This window comes from Ursus arctos, unplaced genomic scaffold (genome assembly GCF_023065955.2).
Source record: "Ursus arctos isolate Adak ecotype North America unplaced genomic scaffold, UrsArc2.0 scaffold_18, whole genome shotgun sequence".
NCBI lineage: Eukaryota > Metazoa > Chordata > Mammalia > Carnivora > Ursidae > Ursus > Ursus arctos.
Window position 1 is genome coordinate 57,825,865 of NW_026622852.1, and position 24,773 is coordinate 57,850,637.

Genomic DNA, 24,773 nt, shown 5'->3' on the forward strand with positions numbered 1-24,773 from the left:
CAGCTGGCCCAGAGCAGAGAGTGTCACACACCAGAGGCTGCTCACAATTCATCACAGGATTTCTGGGGCCCCTGCCGTGCCGGACATCACACACTGGGGGAGCAGGTGCAAGCCTCCACCTCGAGACCTCCTCGATCGGGGTGCATGAGGCCATCTGCGTGTGTGCATGCACGTGTGTAACAGCATGTGCAAGACAGTGTGTGCATGTGTGCTTGTGCTGGTTTATATGTGTGGTCACCGTGTGTGTGCACGCGTAGTCCGTGTGCTTCTGTGTGGTCTGCGTGTGCATGGGTCCTTGTGCGTGCACGCATGCGCCTAAATAAGAATGCATGAGAGCTGGTGTGCGTGCACGCTGTGTGTGATCTGTGTGCACGCGTATAATACACATATGTACATAGTCTGTGTGTGTCGTCGCGTGCATGCGTGTGCGGTCTGTGTGTTTGCGTGTGTGCATGTGTGTAGCCTATGTGTGTCTGGGGACAGGGAACATGAACACGGCCCGCGAGGACCACCTGCTAAATTCAGACACCCTCTGCCAGCTGCCGCAGGACCCGAGCCCACTGGGTCTTTGACGTGCACCGTCCTGGTGAATCCTCACATCCTACCAGGCCAGGCCTGCCATGCACATTCGGGAGACTGGGAAACTGAGGCAAGGTCTCTTGCCTAAAGCCCCCCGCTGAGACACATTCCACAGACTTCCTTTCAGGCCACTCTCCTTCCAGCCCCAATTTTTTTAGAGGGCGAGAAAACCGAAGCCATACAGAAGGCCCCTTTCTCAGCCGGCGCCGCCTCGGCCAACGCTCCGAGTGCTTTGAGCAGTCCTCTGGTACCTGGTCACACGGCCGGGGCCAGGGCCTGGCAGTCAGGAACCCGCGGGATGGCGGGGTCCTTCTGCACCGCCCCAGACGGGACTCCACTGGCTCACAGCGCGGCCGGCCCGACCGAGGCCCCAAGCTCGTGTGCTACGGAGGGCGTTTCACAAGCAGGGAGCAACTTGGCTTCGGCTGTTATTCTAAACATTTAGGGAAAACAGCAGTTACAGCATGAGAGCCGCGTGTGACAGAGGCTAGCAATGTCAGAGCTCGAAGGCTTTGGGCACACACGCCATGCCCCCCGCGCCTCCGCGGCCGACAGCGTTCGTCACCTGCCCAACTCCTCCCCGGCTGGCCAGACACGGGCTAGACTCCTGCCGGCGGAGCCCACCTGCGTCACCTGCCATCGGTTTGCACACACGGGGACAAAGCCTGTTTCCCGCCCTGGAGTGAGTGCGAACGCTGTGCTTCCTACATCCGGGTGGAGCCCAGGCAGAGAGGAGCTGTGCAGGGGAGCGCCGGAAGCCAGGGCCCAGGTCCCGGGGTGTCCACGCGCCTGCCATCCATCCTGGCAGACATGGTGGCTTCTCCGGCTGCTATGCACACGGCAGCCACAGCCCTCGGCTCACAGACACTCTGCTCCAGGCTGGAGTCTGTCATCCATGGAGGTGAGGGACTCGGCTCCAGGTTCCCCTCGAGCCAGAGGCAGCTCCTTACATGGGTTCCTTATGCCCCTCTCTGTTGGAAGGGCCCTGTCCCTGAAACTGCCTGGGCCACACTCCCTGGCTGGCATGTGTGCAAGAAGGGGAGTGCTCTGGTGGGGCCCAGAGCAGGGAACCCTGCTGCGGTGACAGAGGATGGGGGCTGCTGGGAGCAGGTGTGGGGCCCCCTGTCATGGAGTCAGACGTGGGGTGGCAGCAGTCCCATGTGGGAAGACAGGGTGCAGGGCACATCTCCCTGCAGGGGAAGCGAGGTCCCTTGGGTGGCTCCCACGGCACCCCTGACAAGGCGGCCCCATCCCACGATGGAGGGGCCAGGCCACGATCAAACACCCTCCCAGCCCACAGCCCCTCCAGCTCTTCTGAAAACATAAATGTCAAACGATGACATTTTCCCAACTTTTATCTGCACTTCTCGTCTGCACCCCAGTTAACAAACAGAATGAGCACACACATACCATCTTCCCCTCCTCCCCACGTACCACTGGCTCAAGCCTTTGGGCTCAGCAATCCACTGACCACATCGGAGGGGCCAAGGAACGCGTGCAGGGGGGCAGGGCAGGGGGTAACGGCAGAAAGATGTTTTCCCAGAGGGCCAGTCCCACGGGGAGGAGCCACACGTGCACCCCCAGTGAAGACGCCGGGAGCAGAGGCGACAGCCCGGAGGATGGCAGGTCGAGGTGCAGGGTGTGCACGCTGGGTGGGCGTCTTGGCTCCGTCCCCACCCAGCCACGGCCTGCTCTGACCCCACGCTCTCCACCGGGTCTGCATCAGGGCAGACAAACTCCTAAACGCCGGCAGCCACGCAGCTTCTCTTGCTCGCTGGCGGAGTTTCAGGCCCACCCCACGGAAGGTTCTGGAGTAGAAGAGAGTAGGGTCCAGGAATCTGTTAATTTTTAAGTCCCTGCATGGCCCAGATGTGGAGGTTGGGTCAGACAGGCCACAGCGCAGATGTGGTCAAGGCGTGCAGAAGGGCAAGGAGAGTGCCCCGAATGTCCACCTCGGGCCAGCCTACAAAGCACGGAGCCACTGAAGGGCAATGTGTGTGGAACAGATAGTCAAGCCAAGTGGGCAGCAGGGACTTCTGGGGGAAGGACACGTGGTCTGGACCCCAGGAAGCCAAGGGGGACCCAGGGCAGAGCAGCGTCCAGTGAAGAACTCACTGAGCCTAGAGTTCCGGGACGGAGCTCCCAGGACCTCTGCCACTGGGGGCCTACTGCCTTCCCTCACGAAGCTTGTCCCGCTAGACCCCAAGGGCCCCGAACCAGGGCAGCACCCCATGCTAACCTCAAAGCTTCCACTTGTAAGCTACCAGGCATGGAGAGCTGGGCGGGCAGCCCGCAGGACATGTCCCCGACGGGCCACCCGCAAATCCTCCCAAGAAGGGCGGTGGGAACCATCCCGCTCGCCCGGCCGGAAGCAGCGAGCCCTTGCTGCTCTCATGGCGTTGAGAAGACTCTGGTTCCCACTCTGGGATGCAGGGAACACTTTAGCCCCAGAGATGTCCCTGCAGCAACTTACGAATGCCAAACAATCCAGCAGCCGCCTGACCACCCAACGCCAGGGTCCAGGAGGCAGACAGTCAGGCACACCCCCACGAGGGGAACCTGAGCTGTCGGGTACACCGATGGTTGTGGAAGGAGATTTGTGGACATAAAATATATCCATGAAGCCCTCGAGTGAAAGAAACAGATGGTGAAACATGTACGATCCACAGAGTCTAGTTTTTAAAATCATAATCTGCTTGGGACGCCTGGGGGGCTCAGTCGGTGAAGCGTCTGCCTTCGGCTCAGGTCGTGATCCCGGGCTCCTGGGATCGACCCCTGTGTCTGGGCTCCCTGCTCAGCGGGGAGCCTGCTTCTCCGTCTGCTCCCCACCCCACACTCCTGGCTTGTGTTCTCTTCTGCTTGCTCACTCTCTCTCTCTAATAAATTTTTCAAAATCTTTAAATCATATGCTGCTTAAAAGGGCCGGGCAGAAACGCGCAGAAGGTAGGCACTGACTGATGTCTCTGACGGTCCTCCTCCTGCTCTTCCTTGGCTGTAGTACTGTAGTTTCCCACAATATACCGCAGGAGCAAATGTTATTTAAAAAACAAAGTCTACTGGAGTCCATCCCCCCTCCCAGGTACAGACCCTCCCTGGATTTTCCTGTTAATAAAACATGCTATTCAAACCAAAAGGCTCGGACTCCGGGCCCTGCGGTAGAAACACAGGACAGATCTACTCTCATCACACCATGGCCATCACAAACTGGTCATAAGACACCACTCTCCCACCCTCACCCAGAGCGCACAGCGGCAGGTCCCCCCGACTCGAGCCGCAGCCAGCAGGACACCAATCAGGACTCTCGCGCTTGTGAAACTGAGGAACATCTCCTTGAAATGTATCCGCACACGAAGCTGCGCCTTTGAGCTTTGTACTCCAAGTACCTGGCACACGATGTCACCCGGCAAATGCTGATGTGGCTAGATGGATACATAGATGGATGCATGGGTACGTGGAAGGATGGATGGATGGATGGATGGATGGATGGATGGATGGATGGATGGATGGAAGGAAAGGAGAATGGATAGATGGGAGAGAGGATGGATAGATGGATGGATGGATGGATGGATGGATGGAAGGAAGGAAGGAAGGAAGGAAGGAAGGAAGGAAGGAAGGAAGGATGGATGAGTGGATGAGAGGGAGGGAGGATGAATAGTGGATAGATGCATAGATGGTTGGATGAACAGATGGATAGATGGATAGAAGGAAAGGAGAATGGATAGTGGATGGATGGAAGGAAGAGAGGATGGACAGTGGATGAATGGATGGATGGATGGATGGATGGATGGGGAAAAGGGAGGATGGACAGATGCATGCATGGATGGGAGGATGGACAGTGGATGGATGGATGGATGGACGGATGGGAGGGAAAGAGGGTGGATGGGTGGATGGATGGATGAGAGGGAGGAAAGATGGATGGATGGATGTTCAGTGGTGGATGAATGGATGGTGGGTACATGGGTGGATGGATAGATGCCATGTGGATGGTAGATGAATGGTTGGATGGATGGTGGATGAATGTTTGGAAGGATGGATGGATGGTGGGTGGATAGGTAGGTGGATGGATGGTGGATGGATGGATGGATGGATGGTGGATGAATGGTTGGATGGATGGTAAGTGGATGGATGGGTGGATGAATGGATGGATGGATGGGAGGAAGGGGGGATGCATGGATAGACAGATGGATTGTAGAAGAAGGATGAATAGATGGGTGGAAGGAGGAGGGAAGGACAGATGGGAAAGGTGAGTGACTGAATGACAGAGGAAGGCTCACAAGACTCCAGGCTCTCCCTACAGCCCCAGAGAGGGGTTTCAACGCCACACTGGTCTGTGAGCTCCTTGAGGGCTGGAGCTGAGCTGGGTTTGCTCAATGATGCATTCCCAATGTCTTCACAGAGTAGACCCATCAGCTGTAACTCCTGCCAGAGAAACCAGAGGCTTTTCCACACTCCTTGTGGATTGCTCAAGTGGGGACCCTGCTTCTCAGGAAGATCTGGGCCACCGGAGGCCCCAAGTTCACTTTGGACAGAGACCAGGAGACTTGGGAGCGGGACAGAGCAACCACTGGCATGTTCACGTTAAAGTCCCACTGGGGACAATCCCAAGGTGGCACGGGTATTCTCTTTGCACTTAATTCCTCTCGTGTTGAAAAGGACGATTGGTCAGTACGTCCTACCCAGCCCTGCTGCTGTGAGCCTGCCCTGGGGCACAGACCTCAGGGCATGTCATGAGACTTCTGGTCCCCCCCATGACAGACACTGGATAGGACTGATGGGGCACCCATTTTATAGACAGGAAACTGAAGCTGAATATTGGGGAACTTGATTGGGCTCACACAGCTGGTCAGCGGGGGCTGAGAGGGACACTCCTGTTACCCACCCCGCTGAACTTCTGGAGGGGGAAGGGTCCACAACAAAATATCTTTCAACCTCCACACTCTCCCCTTCCCTGAAGGGTAGGCAGAGCCCATAGTTCTGGGGGAGCACAGGAACACAGTCGGGCTGGCTATGCCCTCTGCTGAGGATGCCCACTGCCACCCGAGCTCTCCCCGAGCCTCGTGGACACCCGACACTTGTCACGTGCCACATGCAGCTTTTCCAAGCTCTTCTGCGGCTTGCATCGCATCTGACCTTTGAAAGCAGGCTCTGAATTGCCTCTTCACATTTTACAACTGCAGCCCACTGAGTTTATGGGACGGGCAGGAGGCACGGGGGGCCGCAGGAGTGCTCGAAGAATAGCTGTGTATATGGTAGGTGTGTAAACGGATGGGTGCATGCGTGAATGGATGGGTGTGTCGGCGAACAGATGGGGAGATGGGTGGTGTGTGGGTGTATGGATGGGTACGTGGATAGGTGGATGGGTACGTGGGTGAAGGGATGGGGAGATGGGTGGGTGTGTGGGTGAAGAGATGAGTGTGTAGAGGCATGGACGGAGGTGGGGACGAATGACGGGTGTGGGGGCGAACAGACTGGTGTGTGGACAAATAAACGGGTACATGGATGGTTAGTGTGAGAATAAATGGGTAGGTGGTTGGATGCAGGAGTGGCTAGATGGTAGATGGACAGGCAGAACCGGCAGCAAAGCTCCAAAGAGAACCTGCCTCCCGGGGCGCCTGGGTGGCTCAGGCGGTTAAGCACCCCACTCTCGATTTTGGTTCCGGTCAGGATCTCAGGGTCATGAGATCGAGCACCATGCCGGGCTCCATGCTCAGCACGCAGTCTGCTTGAGTCTCTCTCTCCCCCTTCTCCCTCTGCTCTTCTTCTCTCTCTCTAATAAATGAATCTTTAAAAAGAGAGAGAGAGAGAACCTGCCTCCCTCCCAATCCCCACCTCTTTATCGTCAGAACATGAGCTACCATTTCTTGAGCACCTAGTAGGTTATGCACGGAGATAAACCCCACGCAAACGCTACTCCTGTATGTATCACCCCCCCCAACGCCCCATTATGAGATGCAAACCCTGGGGACTGGATTAGAATGAGGACCATGTCCCAGTCACCCATCAATAACTGGCCGATTGAGGAACTGAACCCAGACCTGCATGACCCAAACCTGGGTTTCTCCGTAGCGCGCCACCCCCAGGAGCCCGCAGCTGGGCACAAAGCCGCATACCCCCTCTTCCAGGCCTGACTGGACCACATCCTCCTGCCTCTCCTGCAGCGTCTGAGGTCCACCCAATGATGGGAGCAGACGTCCAGGGGGCTCAGGGAGCCTCCCGTTCCTGGGCAGCCTCGAAACACCCATGTTCAAGGTGGCGGAGCTGCCATCAGCCAGGGCCCCGGAAGGTCTTCCTGGGGCAGAGGCCACACACACACATGCACGCGTGCACACATACACACGTGTGTGCCCTCTGCCCACCCGGCACTTCCCTGGAGGTTCGCCGTCTCCCGGCTGAGCCCCCATCACACCTCACCTTTCCACTGGAACTCGAAACGCGAACCAAGGTTTTTGAGTGTTTTTTGCTTTAAAGTCTTTATTATCCTGAACATAAAAGACAGCAGTCCTCCAGGATATGCGTGCATTATGTGGAAACAGTATTTCTTTACAAGTGAAAAAATCAATACCCCTCAGAACGAAGGCCTCTATGCTAACGCGTACCATAAAAAGTCGGGTTTGAAGAGCTGACAAAATGTCTCCGCAAAGAAACAAGGACGCACGCGTCCCTGCCACGTTAAGGCAGCACCAGCGGCTCGCTCGGGAACCTCGGTAAAGCGGCGTGTGCGTCCCGGCATTTAGCTGGCACTGCCCCCGGGAAGGCCAGCCAGCTGCCCCGAGGTCCTCGATGAAGACGCACGGGCAGGAACAATCCAGAACAACAAAGACGGATACGAGCTGGCCATCAAGAGGGACGCGGGGCTGCTTCGTGCTGGCAGTGACGTGAGCAATCGCGGGCAAACGCCCGGTCCCGTCAGACCCCTGAGCGATCCGGAGAGCTTCCTGGCCCCAACTCTCTCGCTGTCACTAGGAGTCACGAAGCAGGAGTCACACACACCGGGCTCAAGCCTGCAGACCTTCCTTATCGGCCACTACCAGACATCTGGAAAACACACACACACGCACACACACACACGCAGCTCCACGGAGCCAAACGGCACGATTACGGACCTCATTAAACGTGTTCCCCGGGAAACTCCCCTATCTGTCCTGGAGATCGGCAGCGAACACGGCTGCATAGTTAGAAGAAAATCACCCTAAATCGCCTCCCCAGCTCAGCCCTGCACTGCCCTCCTGTTTTCTCCTTCTCTCACATCGAGAGTAAGGTCAGAAAAGCCTCCGCGCTGGAGCCTTCAGAACGAGGAGCGGCCACTGAGGTGCGACTCATCACACCAGGCGTGCAATCACGGCCCCGTGTTCGAGCCCTACCCCCGGAGGAGCCGGAGAGTCAGAAGCAAGTGGGAAACACGGGCACTTGTCAGCCGCTGTGTCCTGCGCGGTAGCGGTGGGGCGGGGGGTCCTGGCAGATGGGACCCTTCTTCCAGGGGCGAAAGGGTGCAGGAGACGGGGGCCCCGGGAGGGCTGAGCGGCCAGATGAAAACCACCACTGGCTGGAGCCAGCGACGGGCGGCACTCTGGAAGGGACGCATGGAAGGAGGGTCTGGCGGTCCCGGAAAGAGGGTCGGAGCTCAAAAGCGATTTAGGAGGCAAGAAAAAGCATTAAAAAAAAAAAAAAAAAAGGCTGAGTCTGCACACTCTTCAGCATTGGCCCGTTCCTGTCCTGAGCTCGAACCAGGGCTTCCCGACGGTTTGAAATGAACCCCGAACCTAGCTGCACGTCCTCAGTCTCAGTGGGGGTGATCAAAACCTCACATGCACGCGGGACAGGCCATTCTAAGCCTCGGGGACCGGCAGCCTGAATCTTCATGCCTTGTACTCCGTAGGCGCTGAAGGCCGTAACACATATGGATGAAGGAACGGATGGACGGGTGGGTGAATGATCCGAGCTGGACTCACATATTAAGTGCCTACCCGTGCCGGTCACGTTACAGGAGTCGCTTTGGTTAACTTGCAATCATGAGAGCCGCAAACCAGGGCAAAATGGCAGGGATGAGAGTTCAAGTCCTAAGCCTGCCACGGACTATTTGAGCCACTTTTCTCTAGGCCTCAGTTTCCCTATCTGTGGACTAAGGGAAGATGGCAAATGCTGCCACAGCTCCTTCCTGTGTTCACTGCAGGCATCACTAATCAATCACAGCGCAGGCATCAGTAATCCATCACAGTGCTCCTTTCTGTTAAAGCCGCAGGCAGCCTCTGAAACGTTCCCTGCGCAGTGCTCAGAGCCAGCTCGGCCTGTCAGAAAGATCTGGCATGCAAGGAGAGGCCTGACTCCACCCCGAGAAACACCTAGACCTGGCAGTCTCAAGAGTCCCCCTGGGCACCATCCACTGTCCCCGATCTGTAACATCAGGTCAAACGCTCCGTGGTCACTGGGCAGGGAGAGGGCATGAGCTTCAGCTGTTCCCGACCAGGAAGGTTTGCAGGAATCAGTCAGGGAAACTTAAAATCCTTAGTGGAAGAAACTTAGTGACCATCTGGTCCAAATTCTTCACTTTATAGGTGGGAAAGCTAAACCCAGCTAGGAAGCTGTCAGTGGTCTCCAAGGGCCGTCCAGGAACTTCCAGGCAGAATCGTCCAGAGACAGAGGTGGCATCTGGTGCTCAAGGCTCTTGCTCTCGCTGGCAGACCTTCGTTAACAACAATGGCTAAGTATCTAGGCTTCTCCTGGGTTCATTTCATTTCATTCCCTCAAAACCCCACGAGACGCTTCTGCTGTTCCTCTCATTTTATGGAGGAGTAACTGAGGCCCGGGGCTTTGTGGCAGACCAGTAGTGACCTGAGACAGATTCGGCTTGTGCACCCGGCTGTGGGGCTCCAGCTCTCTGCCCCAGCCCTGCCCCAGAAAGGGCGGCTCTGGACGGAGGCCGACAGTGGCAGGCAGGATCGGGTAGGGCCAGCAAGCCCGTGCAACCACGATGATGGCTTTGGGGAGCTGGCTGGCTGGGCGGGCTGCGGGCCACTCACCACCTGTGAATGCATGCGCACTCATCCCCCTGGCACGCCCTGCAGCTGCAAGAAAGCAAGACCCCCCTCCTCCCCACCACCAGACAGGTAAAAGGTGGGATGAAGGTGTGTCGTCTCAAACAGACAAGCAGCAACACGTCTCCCCTCTGATCCTGGCGAGGCCACGAACCAAGACCCACGTCTGCTGCCCAGGGTATGAATCACTGCCCAGAGGTACAAGAATCCCCAAGGCCCAGGCGCCCTGCCCAGGTCTTGGATGCCAACGGCATTACAGACACCACAGGGCAGAGCAGGAAGGAGCCCCGGTCCCACGTGGAAACCTCACCCTGTCTGCAAGGCTCTGACTACAAGTTTCCTTTCCCTCTTCCTTGTAGCGGAGACGGCGAACCGAGGGTCAGAAAGCAAGCATCTACACAGCCCGCTCCTCGAGTGGGTCCCGTGCCCCACGAGCCCACGCCAGTCTCTGCCCGTTAACTCTGATCACATCCAAGCTGAGCACGCGTGGTTCAGCTCCACCACGATGGCGTGGGGTCGGGACGACCGTCCCTACTGTCCAGAGGAAAGCGAGGCTCCGACAGACAGGGGACCTCACTCCCCACGACACGACCACAGAGGCAGCCCCAGGACTGAAGCTGGCTGTCGGACTCAGCCCTTTCTAAGCACCTCTGCATTCCCATGGAGGAGTGAAATGCCTCCCATCTTAAAGAGTTGCCAGAAACAAGGAATGGACTCTGGTTTTCCCTCACTGTCCTCGGAGTGCCTAGAACCAGTACTGGGGCACCCGGGGCCGGGATGTGGCAGTCCTGCACATACAATCCCAAGGGATGCCAAGTCACAGCCCCCAAAGACTGGGATCCACATGCCTGGGCACTCGCGAGTGTTCACCAGCCAGCCTGCCAATCCCAGAGTCACAGCCCAGAAGCAGTGCTCAGAACACAGGATCTACCAGAACTTCCTGAATGAGCTGCCGCTACAGTAAGCCTGAGCCCTGACTGTAAGCCTGAGCCCTGACCGTAAGCCTGAGCCCTGACCGTAAGCCTGAGCCCTGACCGTGAGCCTGAGCCCTGACCGTGAGCCTGAGCCCTGACCACGAGCCTGAGTCCTGACCGCGAGCCTGAGTCCTGACCGTGAGCCTGAGCCCTGACCGCGAGCCTGAGTCCTGACCGCGAGCCTGAGCCCTGACTGTAAGCCTGAGTCCTGACCACGAGCCTGAGCCCTGACCGCGAGCCTGAGCCCTGACCGCGAGCCTGAGTCCTGACCGTGAGCCTGAGTCCTGACCACGAGCCTGAGTCCTGACCGTGAGCCTGAGTCCTGTCTGTGAGCCTGAGTCCTGATCACGAGCCTGAATCCTGATCATGAGCCTGGCACTGGGCTCCAAAGTTAGCCTCTTGCTACCTCACTCAATCCCCAACCACCCAAGGAAATCAGTGATACTGTGCCCCTTGTCAAAGGAGAAAACGAAGGATCAAGTGGTCAGGGTGGCTGAGATGGCCAAGACCCTGGATGGCCTGATTTGCACCCAGTGCTCTTAAAAGGGAAGCATCCAGAAGAACGGCCTCAGCACCCCCCGCCCCCCGTGTGAGCCTCGCCCTGGGCCCCTCCCGTCGCCTTTCTGGCTCAGCTGCGCTGGTCTGGGCCTTCACCATCGGTCAACCCCAGCTTGCTAATGGGGGAGAGGTGACAGCAGCCATTACCTGAGAGGGCCGGCGGCTTTCGGGGCTGCTTCAGTGCCTTCCCTGATTAATGGCCATTTTAACGGGAAGAGGAACAAAAATTGTATCTCTTCCACCACGGCTATAATTTTTCAATGTACACACTTATCTCTAAAGCGAATACTTAGTAACTGGGTTAGTAAGTGCAAGTACGACCCAGCGCACGGAGTGAGGAGACTTCTCCTGTCGGCTCACTCTCGCCAGCCCCGTGCTCCCGGGCCTGAGTGGCTGGGAGAGCCTCTGGCCCCCGCACCCCCGGACCCCCCACCCCGGTACTTTCTCCCCAGCTGATAGCCAGGCAGGGTGTGGCTCTGCTCTCGGCTCCTGCTTCTGGGTGTCAGACAGTCCCAGCAGCGCCCCGGGCAGGCGGCCACCTCCACGGGCTTCCGAAGGCGGGGGAGTGGGCTCAGGGGTCAGGGACAGTGTCAGCACCCTGTGCAGCAGCCACGCACCTCTGCGAGGACGACGTCAAGCAGCCACACAAGTACAGGACACGCAGCAAATCCCAGCCCTTTCACAGCTGTAAAATGCTTGGGGGTGGGCATTTCTGGAAAGATCTGACAGGGTTGAGCATTAGGAAGACTCTTCCAAGCCTGACAGATGTGCGTCCCCCCCATCCCCAGCCAAGGAAGGGAAGGGAGGGCAGCTCGGTCTGTCTCCTCACCTGTGAAGCCCCACGTGGCAAGGAGACCACACGGATCCACGCCCCGTGGCTTCACCCTGACCCCTCCTGTGGCGGCAAGCCCCCACTTCCGTCGCCAAGTCTCTGTGGCTGTTGCTAGACAGAGGTCAACCTTTGCTATGGACTGAATGTCTGTGTCCCCCCAAATTCCTGTGCTGAGGCCCTAACCCCAGTGGGAGGGTATTAGGAGGTGGGGTATTTCAGGGTGATTGGGACACGGGGGTGGGGCCCGCAAGGGCAGGATCAGTGCCCCTCTTGGAGGAGACACAGAGGGATGCTCTCTCTCTCTCCCTGCCCCAGGAGCTCGCCGCGAGAAGGCCGCCATTCATAAACCAGGAAGACGGCCTCACAGAACCAACCCTGCTGGCACCTGGTCGGATGGCCAGGCTCCAGACACGTGAGAAATCACGTCTGCTGCTACGGCGCCTGGTCTGTGGTACATTTGTTACAGCAGCAGACCCCGCTGACTGACACAGCCTTGCAGAGGACGTCCCTGCCTGCCCTCCAACAGCCCTGGGAAAATCCCCAGGAAGCCACACCTCGGAGACTTCCCGCTGCCCATATCAGGAGTCTCCACCTGGGCCGAGGCCTCAGAGATGGGGGCAGGTGGGGGGAGGGCCCCGTATCAGGAGCCCCCACCTGGGCCGAGGCCTCAGAGATGGAGGCAGGTGCAGGGAGGGCCCCGTATCAGGAGTCCCCACCTGGGCCGAGGCCTCGGAGGTGGGGGCAGGTGGGGGGGAGGGCCAAGGGTGGCAGCTGCCCACCGGGTGTGGAGCCCTCCCCGGCTTCCTCTTGCATCATGGGAATTCAGCCTCTGACACCCTGCAGGAGGCGGGGGGGGGGGGCCTTGCCCCTGCCCCGGAGCCAGGTGCCTGCCCGCCCCGTCTCAGGGCAGCCTGTGGCACTGCCTTCCAGAGGGCACAGAGCGCCAGCCTGAAGTCACTAAACCCGGCTCTGCATCCAGCTACAGACTGTCCCCCAAATCTTGGCAATGCCCTAAGCTCCCAGGGTCCTGGGCCCTGACCTGTACCACAGGATGAGTGCCCCGATGAGTTCTCATTTCCTCACCTATGTGTTCAGTAACATTCAGTGAGCAGCTGGGTCCCAAGTATTAGGGACGAGAGGCCAGAGGTGGCTTCTGGAGCTCACAGGACACACTGGGTGCTCAACACTCTGGGGCACAGGGCTGATGAGCCAAGGGGCGGAGGGCCTAACTGAGCAGGGGTATCAGGGAAGGCTCCCCGGAGGAGGTGCTGCTCAACCTGAGAGATGGACAGGGGTCAGCCGGGTGATGGGCTAGCGTGTGTCAGAGAGTCAGCACATGCATATTGCCTCACCATAAATGAGGGCCACCTTGCAACAACGTGGCCTCGAGGGTGGCCCCAGGGCCCCGCCTTGGCCGTCAGCACCTGACCCTGAGAAGCACGCTCTCCTTTCTGAAGCCGTATCGGCCCAAAAACCCCATCGCCCCGTGTCTGGACGCCCAATTTGTGCGACGCTAGCCCTCACCAGGAAAAACTCTGAAGTGACTTTTTTTCTCTTGAGCACTGTGTTTCCAGAAACAGATGGAGAACAGCTGCAGCAAAGCTCCAGACTGCTTCTGAGAAGAGGGGTTCATCTAGATTTCAGCTTAATCCTGGCCCGTCAAGGGACTTCCTGTACCCATCACCCCATGGGTTTTTTCTTATCTAAGGCTAGGGTTCAAAGGTGCCTTTGCCCGGACCAGATTCTCTGCGACCATGGGAGAGAGCGTGCGTAAGAAGCAAGCCGGCCCGAAGCAGAGGAGGAAGCTAGGTGACGGGGCCTGGGGGGACGGCCAGGTGCAGACCCCCCTGCTGCCCGCACTGCCAGGCTCTGGCCACTTCCCCCACCTGGCCGGCCACCAGGGCCGTGGCAGGGGAAGAAGCACAGGGGAGCCTTCTCCAGCTCCAGCAGGAATCTTGTCCTTAAAACAGTCAAAGGGGAGGGCTGCCAACTGCCACAGCCCAGAGGAGCCCCAGGGGACATGATGACGAGAGGGAACAGGGGGACCTGATGGGACCCTGGGTAGGGAGGGCTCACCCTCGTCACCAAGCGGCCCAGAGAGGGCCAGTAGCCTGTCCGGGCCCACGGCCCAGAGTAACGGAGCCAGGCTCTGAACCAGGCCACCGGCTTGTCCTGTCCACGGCGCAGATGGAAGAATTATACTGGGCTCCAGAACACAGTGGGACAGAGGCTTCCGCAGGCCCAAACAGTGCCTGTCTACAGCTGGGCCATGTGCTGGGTCTCCCTGTACCTGCAAGGCTCCTCCCCATGGGAAGGGAACTTGCCAACAGGACCCACCAACTCAGCGGCTCGGGAACACAGCCCAGGGACATGGTGCTCTGCACCAGGCTCTGCAGGTTCACGGCAGCTCGAGCCTCTGAGCATTCTTGAGATTCTCCTTCAATGGTTAGAGGCAGCAGATGGAGGTGAGGGACCGCAGGACCCACAGCCGGGAGCAGGGGGAGGGGAGGAAACAGGAGACAGAGCCGCAGCCAGGGGAGCCGGCCGTCCTCACATGGCCCCTCTAGAACGAGCGCGTGGGGTAGGGGTCGATGTGGCCGGGCTTGGGTTGCACGGGACCAGCTAAGGGGGCTGGACGTCACCCTGAGGTCATGGGAAGGCAAGAAAGGTCAAGAGGGAGGCATAGGATGGATGCAGCTCGGGAGAGACGCAGGGCAAGGCCAGCCTCGGGCACCCCGCCACGAGCACCGCCCATTCATCCTGCACCCCCGCTCAGCCCACGAGCGTGGGCTCCCCAAGGACTAACGGCCTGCGTGCTGTCTTCACAGCCCCAAGGGCAGCCCTGTGACACCTAGCACAAAGGACAAGTCCCTGGAATATACTGCTGCTAGTCTGTGCTGCGTCTGAGGATCCCCAAAACTCACGTCCTTCCCCAAGCCGCAGGTGGTGGCCTTATTTGGAAAAAGGACTCCTGCAGATATAATTAGTTAGGAGAAGTCATTCTGGAGTAGGGTGAGCCCTGAATTCAACGTGACTGGTGTCCTTAGGAGAAGAGACACAGGAGTCCGAGGGAGAGGCGGAGAAGCCACACGGCAGAGGCAGCGATCGGAGGGAGGGACGCAGCCACAGCCAGGAGCGCCCAGAGCTGCCAGGGGCTGGGAGGGGCAGGAAGGACCCCCCCCACCGGAGCCTGCAGAGGGAGCACGTCCTGGGACACCTGGAGTTCCGACGTATGGCCCCAGAACCAGGAGAGAACGGATTTCTGTTGCAAGCCCTCCCCAGGTGTGGTGCTTGGTTTCGGCAGTCCCGGGGACGCTGGTGCGAGCCTGAGTCCCAAGCCCCAGAGCCAGGGTGGGGGGCGCTCCCCCTTCAGCGCGGACAGCCGCCCGAAGGTGCAGGGGTTAGAATGCCACAAGGATCGGCGCCTCATGGCGCAGTCAGTCAAGCCTCCGACTCTTGATTTCAGCTCAGGTCATGATCTCAGGGTCGTGAGGCTGAGCCCCGAGCTGGGCTCCAAGCTCAGTGCACGGTCTGCTTGTCCCTCTGCCTCTGCTCCTTCCCCCACTCTCTTTCTCAAACAAAATCTTTAAAAAAAAGAATGCCACAAGGTGACACTCGGGGACCCTGGGACACCTCCCCCCTCTGTAGGAGAGGGCAGTCAGTCACCGAGGCACGGCTCCCATGGAGGTGACGGCTGAGGCCCAGACAGACAAGGACAGCTCTGCCCATGAACAAGGTGGAACAGCACAACACAATGACCTGGAACATCAGTTCGGCTTTTCCTGGAGGCCCCCGGCACCCCGGGTTCGAGCAGCGTCCCCACACCCGGCTCATGCTGGGCCTGGCCCCACAGCAACCCTCCTTCCCTGGGAACATCTCCCTCAGCCGCATCCCTGTGCCCCCTCCCCTCTGCTCTCTGCGGATCCTACCCCCGAGTCCTAGGGAAGGGCGGGCCCTGAGCCTGCAAATGCCCGACGTCCCCGCGCAATGCTCTTCAAGCAGATGGACCCTTTATCATTTGCTCCTTTTATGCTCCCCTCATGATCTGAAACGAGTGCTGCTAATTGATAACGCCGTTCTGTGCAAAGTCAATGGCTGGCAGGACCCGGAGTCCTCACGTGGGGAGACGGGCGTGCCCCTGTCCAGGGGGCAGTGAGGTGTGAGCTAAGGAGTGTGAGCAATGTGAAGGGGGAGCGGGAAGAGCAGAGTCAACCAGGGGAGCACAGAGCCAGCCGCGGACCGGCTGCCCGAGGTCAGGTGCTTACAAATTCATGGGAACATACTGAACCAATGTGGAGACGAGAGCGACCCGCTCCGCTGAGGGCCTGCGCCCCCAGCCAAGGCAGGTGGGCTGCCAGGCAGGAGGCAGGCTGGGGCTCAGCCAGAGCAGTCCATGGGGACACAGGCTGCTGCGGGTAGTGAGCACCCCATCACCCGGAGCTATGTAATACATTGGTGCTGGCACTGTACAGGTGATCAGACAAGAAGACTTCCGGGTCAGTGCTCCTCTGAAGGCCACGTGCACCCCAAACCCTCAGCTGAGGCCCACAGACCACTGACAGCTTGGCTTAAATCGGTTCTAGCAGCTGTCATGGACAAGCAGAGAAAAGTCGAAATGAGTGGTAAGCTTTCAGGACACGTGCACACACACGTCCACGTGCGCACCGACACCACCAGCAGGGGAGCTCACAGAGCCCCTCCGTGCACCTGCGTCGCGCTCCCTCGGCTGGAGTGCCCTCCCCTGCCCCCTGCCCGGCCCCAGCTTCCTCCAAAGCGTCTTCCGCCCTCCCTGGAGTCCGCTGACTGCCCTTGCCGCGTCCCCCACCGCACTCTGTGGACGGACTCGCACAGCCACCACACGTGGGCTGCGGTGAGAACGCCACGGCGCTCGACAGATGCAGGCCACGGCTGTCTCTCGACCACGAGCTGGTTACCTGGGGGGGGGGGGGCGTACTTACTGAAAATTCACCAGGCTGTCCACTTACAACAAATGCCTTTTCCTGTGAAAGCGGAACACTTCAAGAAAAATTTACGTTAAAAAAAAAAACAAAACCCTCCAGCTTTAAATCTAGAAACTGCACAGACACTTAATTGGCTTTATTCGCTGGAAAACGTACAGCTCTGAGGCTTCCGATGAATCGAAGCTCAGTGAGGGACGGAGCTGCCCACAGACTGGGCGGGTGGGCTGCCTGGGGCCACCCTGGGCCTGCTGGCAGGTGCACCTCACCTCCCCACCCCAGTCCAGCCGGAGGAGCACGAGAGCGACCGCATGGGGGCGGGGGGGTGTCCACAGCGTGCACCCCGCTTCCCACAACTGCAGGGACTGCACTTCCTCCAGAAGGCGCCCTGTCCACCTCAGGTCCACCGCCCGCCTGAGGTGTCCGGGACGACCGGCAGAGGCGGGATGATCCAGGTTCTTCCAGACGCTTCTCTGCAGAGGCTGGGAAGGCACAGCCATTCGCCTCCAGCATGGAAATCTCTCCTGAACCCGGGAGCCCGTTCAGTGGGGGGCGGCCAAGCTGCGGGGAATGCTCGCGGTCCCAGCCGGCCCAGCAGCTGCGGGAGTACCCGCGCTGCCCACCCCTGCTTCTCCCCTACTTCTTCCCTGAGATTCCAAGGCCTAATGTTCAGGCCACCCTGTCACATCGATGAGCAGCCCGGCCTAGCAAGTGGGGGCAGCTCAGAGCTCTTCAATTCCCCCAAACACGTCTTGCCTTGAGGGCACCAACTCTCCAGCGACACAGCAGCAGCCGGCACCTCCCGCGAGCCCGCCGTGAGCTCCACGGTGTCCCGCGAAATCACAGAGCACGAGGGGCTTGGAATGACCTCTCCCGGTGCCCGCGCGCACCCTGCCTGGGTCACTCATCCCAAGCCTGCAGGTCAGACGTGACCCGGGACGGCCCTCCTCCTGAGGCATGGCCCCTGAGCGACATGTGACCTTCCCCATGTCTCCTCCCCCCCGCCCCCCACTGCCATCCGACGACTGAGAAATGAGGGGCCTCTGTGAGCCATGACCCGTGATGCTCAGGGGCCCCGAGGTGCAAGCAAGCACGGGCCCCCCCTTGCCTGACCTCACACGGCACAGGGACCCAGCACGAGGCGCTGACTGGCTGCTTTCAGTCCCGCCTCCGATGAGCTGCCATGAATTTCTAGCCACCGCGAGTTCAAGAGGCTCTGTACCTTGCTGGACTCAAGCTCCAAGCCACCCAGCTGCCAGGCAGGCTCTGCGAGGGGCCCTCCCATGGACGGCAGCAGCGCGAGAGCCAGATCACTCCCCCCAGAGCTGCCACCTGGACCCGGGACCCTGGCCTGCATCCCGCTTTCCTGCTGCCTGGCACGGAGGCTCCCCTCCCCAGGTTGGGCTCTCGGACCCCAGTGGAGGCAGCGGCCCCGGGGCCAACATTTGACACAGCAGGAGATGCCGGGTCAGCTGGATGAAACGATGAGCGCAGCACTGTGCCCGGAGCCCTACCAGGCCCAGATCTATCTGCAAGACTCCTAGGGGACGAGGAAGCAGATCGGGGCCCCATCAACCACAGCTAGGAGCCAGCAGCCAGGCCGCCACCCATCTCCGAGGCCCTGTGTCCCAGCACCAGCCTTGACCAGAAGGAGGAATCTTGAGGAAAACACACACAATGGGGCTCCCTGCTAATCCCCCCGAGCTTCCCACGGACAGGGCACCGGCTAGCCCCCTTAGCACGGCCGACTCAGAGTCAGAGAGGCTAGTGAACGACCCCGCGGCCACCCCGCTAGAAAGCAGCAGATCCAGGACTCAAACGCTGGTCAGTCTGAGCTCTGGCCAGGGCCCAGTTTGGGCCTGACCGCGGCCAAGGGGCAGCCCCGGATGGGAAGACCCCAGGCCGTGTCCTCGTTCCCCTCTGTGCCTGGGCCCGGTGTCGGGGTCTGCAAGAGCCGAGGGGCCGGTGGGTACAGACAAGGGAACTGGACACCGTGGGAAGCAAGGAGCCAGCGGGGCTCCTCGGGGAGCTGCAGGCACAGTACATTCCCCTTGGAAAAGTTAATCCTCTGCTGGTAACACACTGACCTAGAACCTGGTGGGCCCATCAGCAGCTTTCAGTCACCCAGAGATGAATTCTCCAAGCACGGAGTCTGTTTTCATGCAGGCGCTCCAGGAAATCTGTTGGGATCTCGGAGCCACCTGGCCTGGGGCAGGGGACAGCGCAGCGGTGTGGTCAGGTTTCCAAAAATGCAGAGGCCGGTTTAGGGGCTGGCCCTGCCCTGCAGACTCCAAGAGGGCAGGATGTCACAAAGAGGATGGGCTCTGGTAGGGACTGGGGGGGGGGGGGGGGACACACAGACGATGGGGGACACCAAGGCAGGTGCTGAGGACCCTAAGGCCCGTTTTCCTCCTCCCCAGTGCCCGGAGGTGGGGGTGCTCAACCAAGAGCGCGTTTCTGGAGCTCAGGCCCGCTCAGAAGAGAGAGCCAGTGGGTAACCTCCCAGCAGGGGCCAAGAACAGCAGGGCCAGCACTGAAGTCACGCCCTCCTTTGTGGGGGGTTGGGGGGTGGGAAGGGGTGGGGGCAGGGTAGGGCCCATCTGCCAGGCCCATTCTTCTGGAAGTGACCTCTCCACCCCACAGAGCCCTCAGGGATTCCCTGCAGAAACTAATTGCCTGGAAGCATAAATAACACGCCCCAGGGACAGCGTGGGGGCGGGACAGTGAGGCCCCCACAGGCGCCCTGAATGGGGAACAAAGCAGGCCTCAGCTGCTCTGAGCCCACCCACCTACCGTTCCCAGGAAGGGGGTGCCCGGAAGGAAACCAGGATCACAGACATGGGGACATCTGGGCCCAGGGAACTCTCTGGGTCCTATGAACACACCTCTCTAGAAACAGCAAGTGCCATCCGGCAGCCCCCTGCCCCACTAGACCCCACTGCCAGCCCCCAAACACACATACGGGCCCCACACGCATCCCAGGAGGTGCCACGGGAGCCCACCTCCCTTTGTGAATCCCGCAGCATCTCCTGTGGGAGGAGCACAGGCAGCGGCCCGTCTTCACTCCCCCACTAAGCCCCCAGGAGCCCCAGGGAGGGGTGAGCCCCCCCGAAAGAGGAGGGAACCGAGGCCGGAGGTCATCCCGGGTGTGGGGGCAACAGAGCATCCAAGCCACCCCGAGGCCCCCTGCTCCCCACCAGGACAGGCCCCGGACGCAGGAGGGACGGGGAGGCTGCCATCTGACCAGCCTCCTGCCACCAGGCCCTGGAGCAAACCCATGGCACCCTTGGAAGCAGAGAGTGAACAACGCACCCCTTGCCGCTCCTGCAGGGGGCGCTGTTCCACCTCGGGGCTCAGGCTGAAGGGGAAATCAGCCACAGTGAGCCCCCCCAGCCCGTCACACCGATTACTCTATTATCCGATGATTCGGACAAGGAAGGTCCTGGAAACTCAGCCCCAGAGGGAGCACGGCCACACCTAGGCTCAGGTCCCAGCTGCACCGCCCACAGGCTACTCACCACCCCCTCCCGGGCATCTGGGTCATCCCTGAGACGGGATGAGCACATCCTGGGGTCCCTGTCGTGGGGTCCCGGGGGACACCCTGGATGTCTGAGCGGGGTCCTCACGCCCAGCGACCCCCCCAGGCGATGTCAGGTGCCCTGGCTGGGCTCCATCAGCGTAGCCAGCAACCCCGTCCCCCATGTCTCCTCCTGCCCATGGATCTTCTATCCCCAACCCGCACCGGCTCCCAGGCTCTAACTCCCCACCAGCCGGGCTGTATTCAGAGTTGAGCCCGGTTCTGTGCTGAGGTCCCTCCTCCACTATCTCATAGTCCCGAGATACCTGTCCTCACCACCGTAACTCCCGTCTGGGTCTGGTTCTTCCTGGATGGCAGTGACGGGTGCATGACATGAGCACGCACCTCAGCGTGGTGGGCAGGTGACCGACCGTCATGCGTCTCTACAGAGAGCTGCCGCCGGGAGTGCACACACCCCTCCCCTCCAGCGCACCGGCTCCTGAACAAAGGCCAGGGACGCACTGTGCCCCTTCCCTCCAGGCCTGGGGGGCCCGCAGGCAAGCGCTGGAGTCACCCGGAGCAGCCTCCGGGGAAACCACTGTGACCCTCTGCGAGACGGGGGCAGGCTCCCCCGGCGTTCACCTCTCCGGTCCCAGGCTCGCTGCAGCAGGACGAGACCAGCGTCCTCCAAAGTGTCAACACTGAACAAACCTGGATTTTACCCCAATTAGTATCATGAGCCTGAGCTAATCGATTCGTTCCAAAGGGCGCCATCCCATCAGCTGGCTTCAAGATACTTAACGTCTGATTTCCACATCCAGAGAGGCTGCCATTAGCGAGATTAATTGCAGGCACACACAATTTAATCCCCCGCCCTCCCCGCAGAAACAGAAGTGACAGCTCTCCCAAAGAAAGGATGCAGGGTGGCGAGACGGTGAGTCACTTGGGAAGGAGATCGTCGCCAGCGCTCAGACGCAGGGCCATCCGAGGAAGTCCCCGCCAGCACCACGCAGGGGTCAGGCCTGAAAGCCACAGTCCCCAGGACAAATCTCACCTCCGACCTTCCCACGGTGCAGTCGGTGGGGGGGGGGGGGGGGGGGGGGCGGTGCTGGACTCTGGGCTCGACGGGGAGCAGTCATCACCTATACTCTGCCCTCAATGTAGGGAAATCAAGGCCCTAGAGAGGCAAGGGCTCAGACCAGGGGCCGGAAAAGCCTGGAACGGATGCCCTGGGACCCCCAGACACGTTGCCTCCCACTGCCTGGCCTCGGTTATTCACCCAGAAAATGAGAAAAGCCACAGCCCCCACACCGCTGGGCACAAGGAGGATTCAGGAGTAGGACACCCAGAGCCGTCCCCGAGGCATGGAAACACAGACGTTTGCTTATAAGACGTTTCATTTGGAAAAACGTTGGTTTCTTCTTTCTTCTCTGCCCCCGTTAAACCTCGTCAGGCTTTTGCAAACACGACACTGCTTTATTAAGGCTTCCGTGTTAATGTTGATACAAGGCCGGGGACCCTGCAGCCTCCGTCAAAGAACTTGGGCTGGAATATTTAGTACTGCCCATGAATAATACATGACCCGGAGGGGCCACTCCTGGGATGACCCCACGAATTATCATCTCTGCAGAGGAGGGAGCTGCCCGCCCAGCGGGGGGAGCGCGCTGCGGCTAACGCAGGGCTGTGCAGACAGGGAGCTCTATGCAGGCCAAGGATTTAGGGGATGAAACGGGGAGTGAGTCAAAGCCAGGAGCCCAGGCAATGGTTCCTTCCACGGAGCCAGGCAGGCCAAGCCTCAAAGCCAGCCCCACACGACCACACATGGCATGCTCTGCCTCGGTGTCCCCGTCTGTCATAAAGGGGCTGCGGGAGCCCACCTCACACCATCTCAAGGAGTAATAGAGGCGACAAGCCCAGCAGTGGGAACGCACTGTGTTTTCCCAGGCCCCGACCCGATTTCTTCCCTTCGAGGAAAACGAGGGAAAAAACCGAAGAGAGGGTGGGAACAGGAGCTTCACTGTCCCTACTGTGGCAATGGCACTGGCCATCGCTGCCCCCCAGTTCCCTTCTCCTTCTTCCGTGGAAGACGAGTTTGAGAAGGGCCTTGAGCTGCCTGGGTAAAGACCCCCGCCTCCCATTCCCACCACAGCAAGACATGGTCTCGTCACCACGGTCTGGGCAGCACATAGGAACGCACGGCTGTGAGGCAGGCCCCTGCTCTTTGAGCAAAAACCCCACCTCCCCCTTTTCCTTCCCTGATGCACAGAATGGAATGCAGATGCAATGGCGGAGTCTGAGCAGCCTTCCTGCACCATGAGGCGGGGTCCCCATGTGGGGCTAGCATCCGGCCTATTCAGCCATTTTCACAGGGTCTCCTGTTTCAGCGGCCTCGCCCTTCCCACCGCGAGCCATTTGTCCTCTCCAGCCAGCAAGGATCAGCCATCTTTTATACCCAGTGTAGAAAAATATTCAGATCTCCTAATATTTACTTGGATGTTTTCTGGTCTAAAGAGAATAAGTTCACTGGGAGGATGAGGAGACCCAGCAGGACCCAAGGCCATCCTTCCACGGGGGTACCCTGAGACTGCCAGCCACCTCCCGGGAGGTCTGGACTCACCCGACCCACTTCCTGAGGCTTCCCCAGGGGTTGCTGTGCCCATGAGTTCAGTCTAGGTGGCCCAGAAGGCAAACAAGACTACTTGTCCTGTCATCAATGGAGAACATTCCGGATGCAGTTCCCATACCCCACACCAGGACTGGGCCTCTCAGGGAGCAGGAACTACAGCAGAAGCAAAACAAAGAGGCAGGAGGAGGCACATGTCGTCTTAAGAAGGGGGGCCATGGTAGGAGTTGGCCCTACCCCACCACTCGGTGCCCAGGGGTGGCAGCAGGGTAACAAAGGGAGGACCGGCATGGAGGCAGTGCAGGGGAGCTAGGGGTGGTGGTGCTAAGGAGGAAGAGAAGGAAGGAGAGGAAGGAGGCAGGGGAGGATGCAGGGGTGGGGTGGAGAGGAAGAATGCAGGAGAGGGTGTGGGAGGATGCAGGGATGGGGTGGAAAGAAGGAATGCAGGGGAGGGTGGGGGGTTGCAGGGAAGGATGCAGGGGTGGAGGGGAGGGATGCAGGGGAGGGTGGGGGGTTGCAGGGAAGGATGCAGGGACAGTGTGAAGGGGGTGAATACAGGCGAAGGATGCAGGGGTGGGGTGGAGGGGAGGGCTGCTGGGGAGGGAGGGAGGGCAGGGAGGAAGACAGGAGACCCTGTGGGAGGGCCTGGCCAGGGGCCTGTCCAGGTAGGGAGGGGAGAGGCCATCCCAGGGTGAGTCTGCGGGGCCATGCAGTTGGATTCAAGGCCACCCTGGCTCAGGAGCAGAGGCAGGTGGTCCGAGAGCTCTGAACACACACAGGCCTCTGTTTATTTTGGAAACGTGGAGGAGGCTGGGGCCGGGAGGAGACGCTGACGGCCTGTAGAGAGCCTCACAAGGCAGTCCAGAAACACACACTCCCCCGAGGATTAAGCCACTTGCCCAAGGTCACTCGGTGAGTTGGCCCCGGGGTCCCCTAAAGTCAGCCTGGGACTCTTCCCAATTCCCAGGGATTCCCGCTACCTGACGCGGGGCCAGGCCGAAGGGCGGTGGACATGGGTCCCAGGTTTCCAGCCCTGAATTAGACATCAGGGCAGAGGGTGGCCACCTCAGGACAGAAGGCAGGAGCCCAGGACCACGGCACAGGCTGGACCGACGGGAGGAAGCCTCAGCGGGGTCACACGGGGCCGGGGCTCAGAGGTCACCGGGATGCGGACACCAGGGCTGGGCTCAGCTTCCGCCCTTGAGAACACTTCTAGGCTCTTGTAAGGAGGAAAGGAAAGAAGCGCAGCCGTACCCCGCTGTCGGCGGCCTCGTTTCAGCGTGACCCGTGCGGGGCCGGACACAGCCTTCCGACGAGCCGCCAAGGCTGTGGCGTCCTGACACCGTGGGGGCAGCAGCTGTGGTAGGAACCGTGGCAGTGTCAGGGGTGGCGGCCGTGGCAGGGGGTGGAGGCCAGCAGTGCTGACAGGAACAGCAGCAGTGGTGGTCGTGGCAGCGGTGGTAGTAGCGGTGGTGGTCACGGTGGCAGCAGGAGTAACAGTGGCGGCGGGAGAAACCATGCAGGGGGAGTAACAGTGGCAGTGGCGTGAGCTGCAGCGGCGGCAGCAGTAGGAGGCAGTGGTCGTTGCACTAAGAGGAGCAATGGCAGCAGCAGTAGCAGTCTGGGCAGGAACCCTGGTGGTGGCGGCACGAGCAGCAGCAGCAGGAAAGGCAGGATGCGTCTGACCTGCCCCACCCCGC

The 24,773-nt window shown here is 60.0% G+C and overlaps 1 protein-coding gene across 2 annotated transcripts in view; it reads right to left on the reverse strand.

Moving 5' to 3' along the window:
* VAV2 (vav guanine nucleotide exchange factor 2) overlaps nt 1-24,773 on the reverse strand; it is a 167,913-nt gene that overhangs the window by 79,056 nt on the left and 64,084 nt on the right. The window lies entirely within an intron of this gene.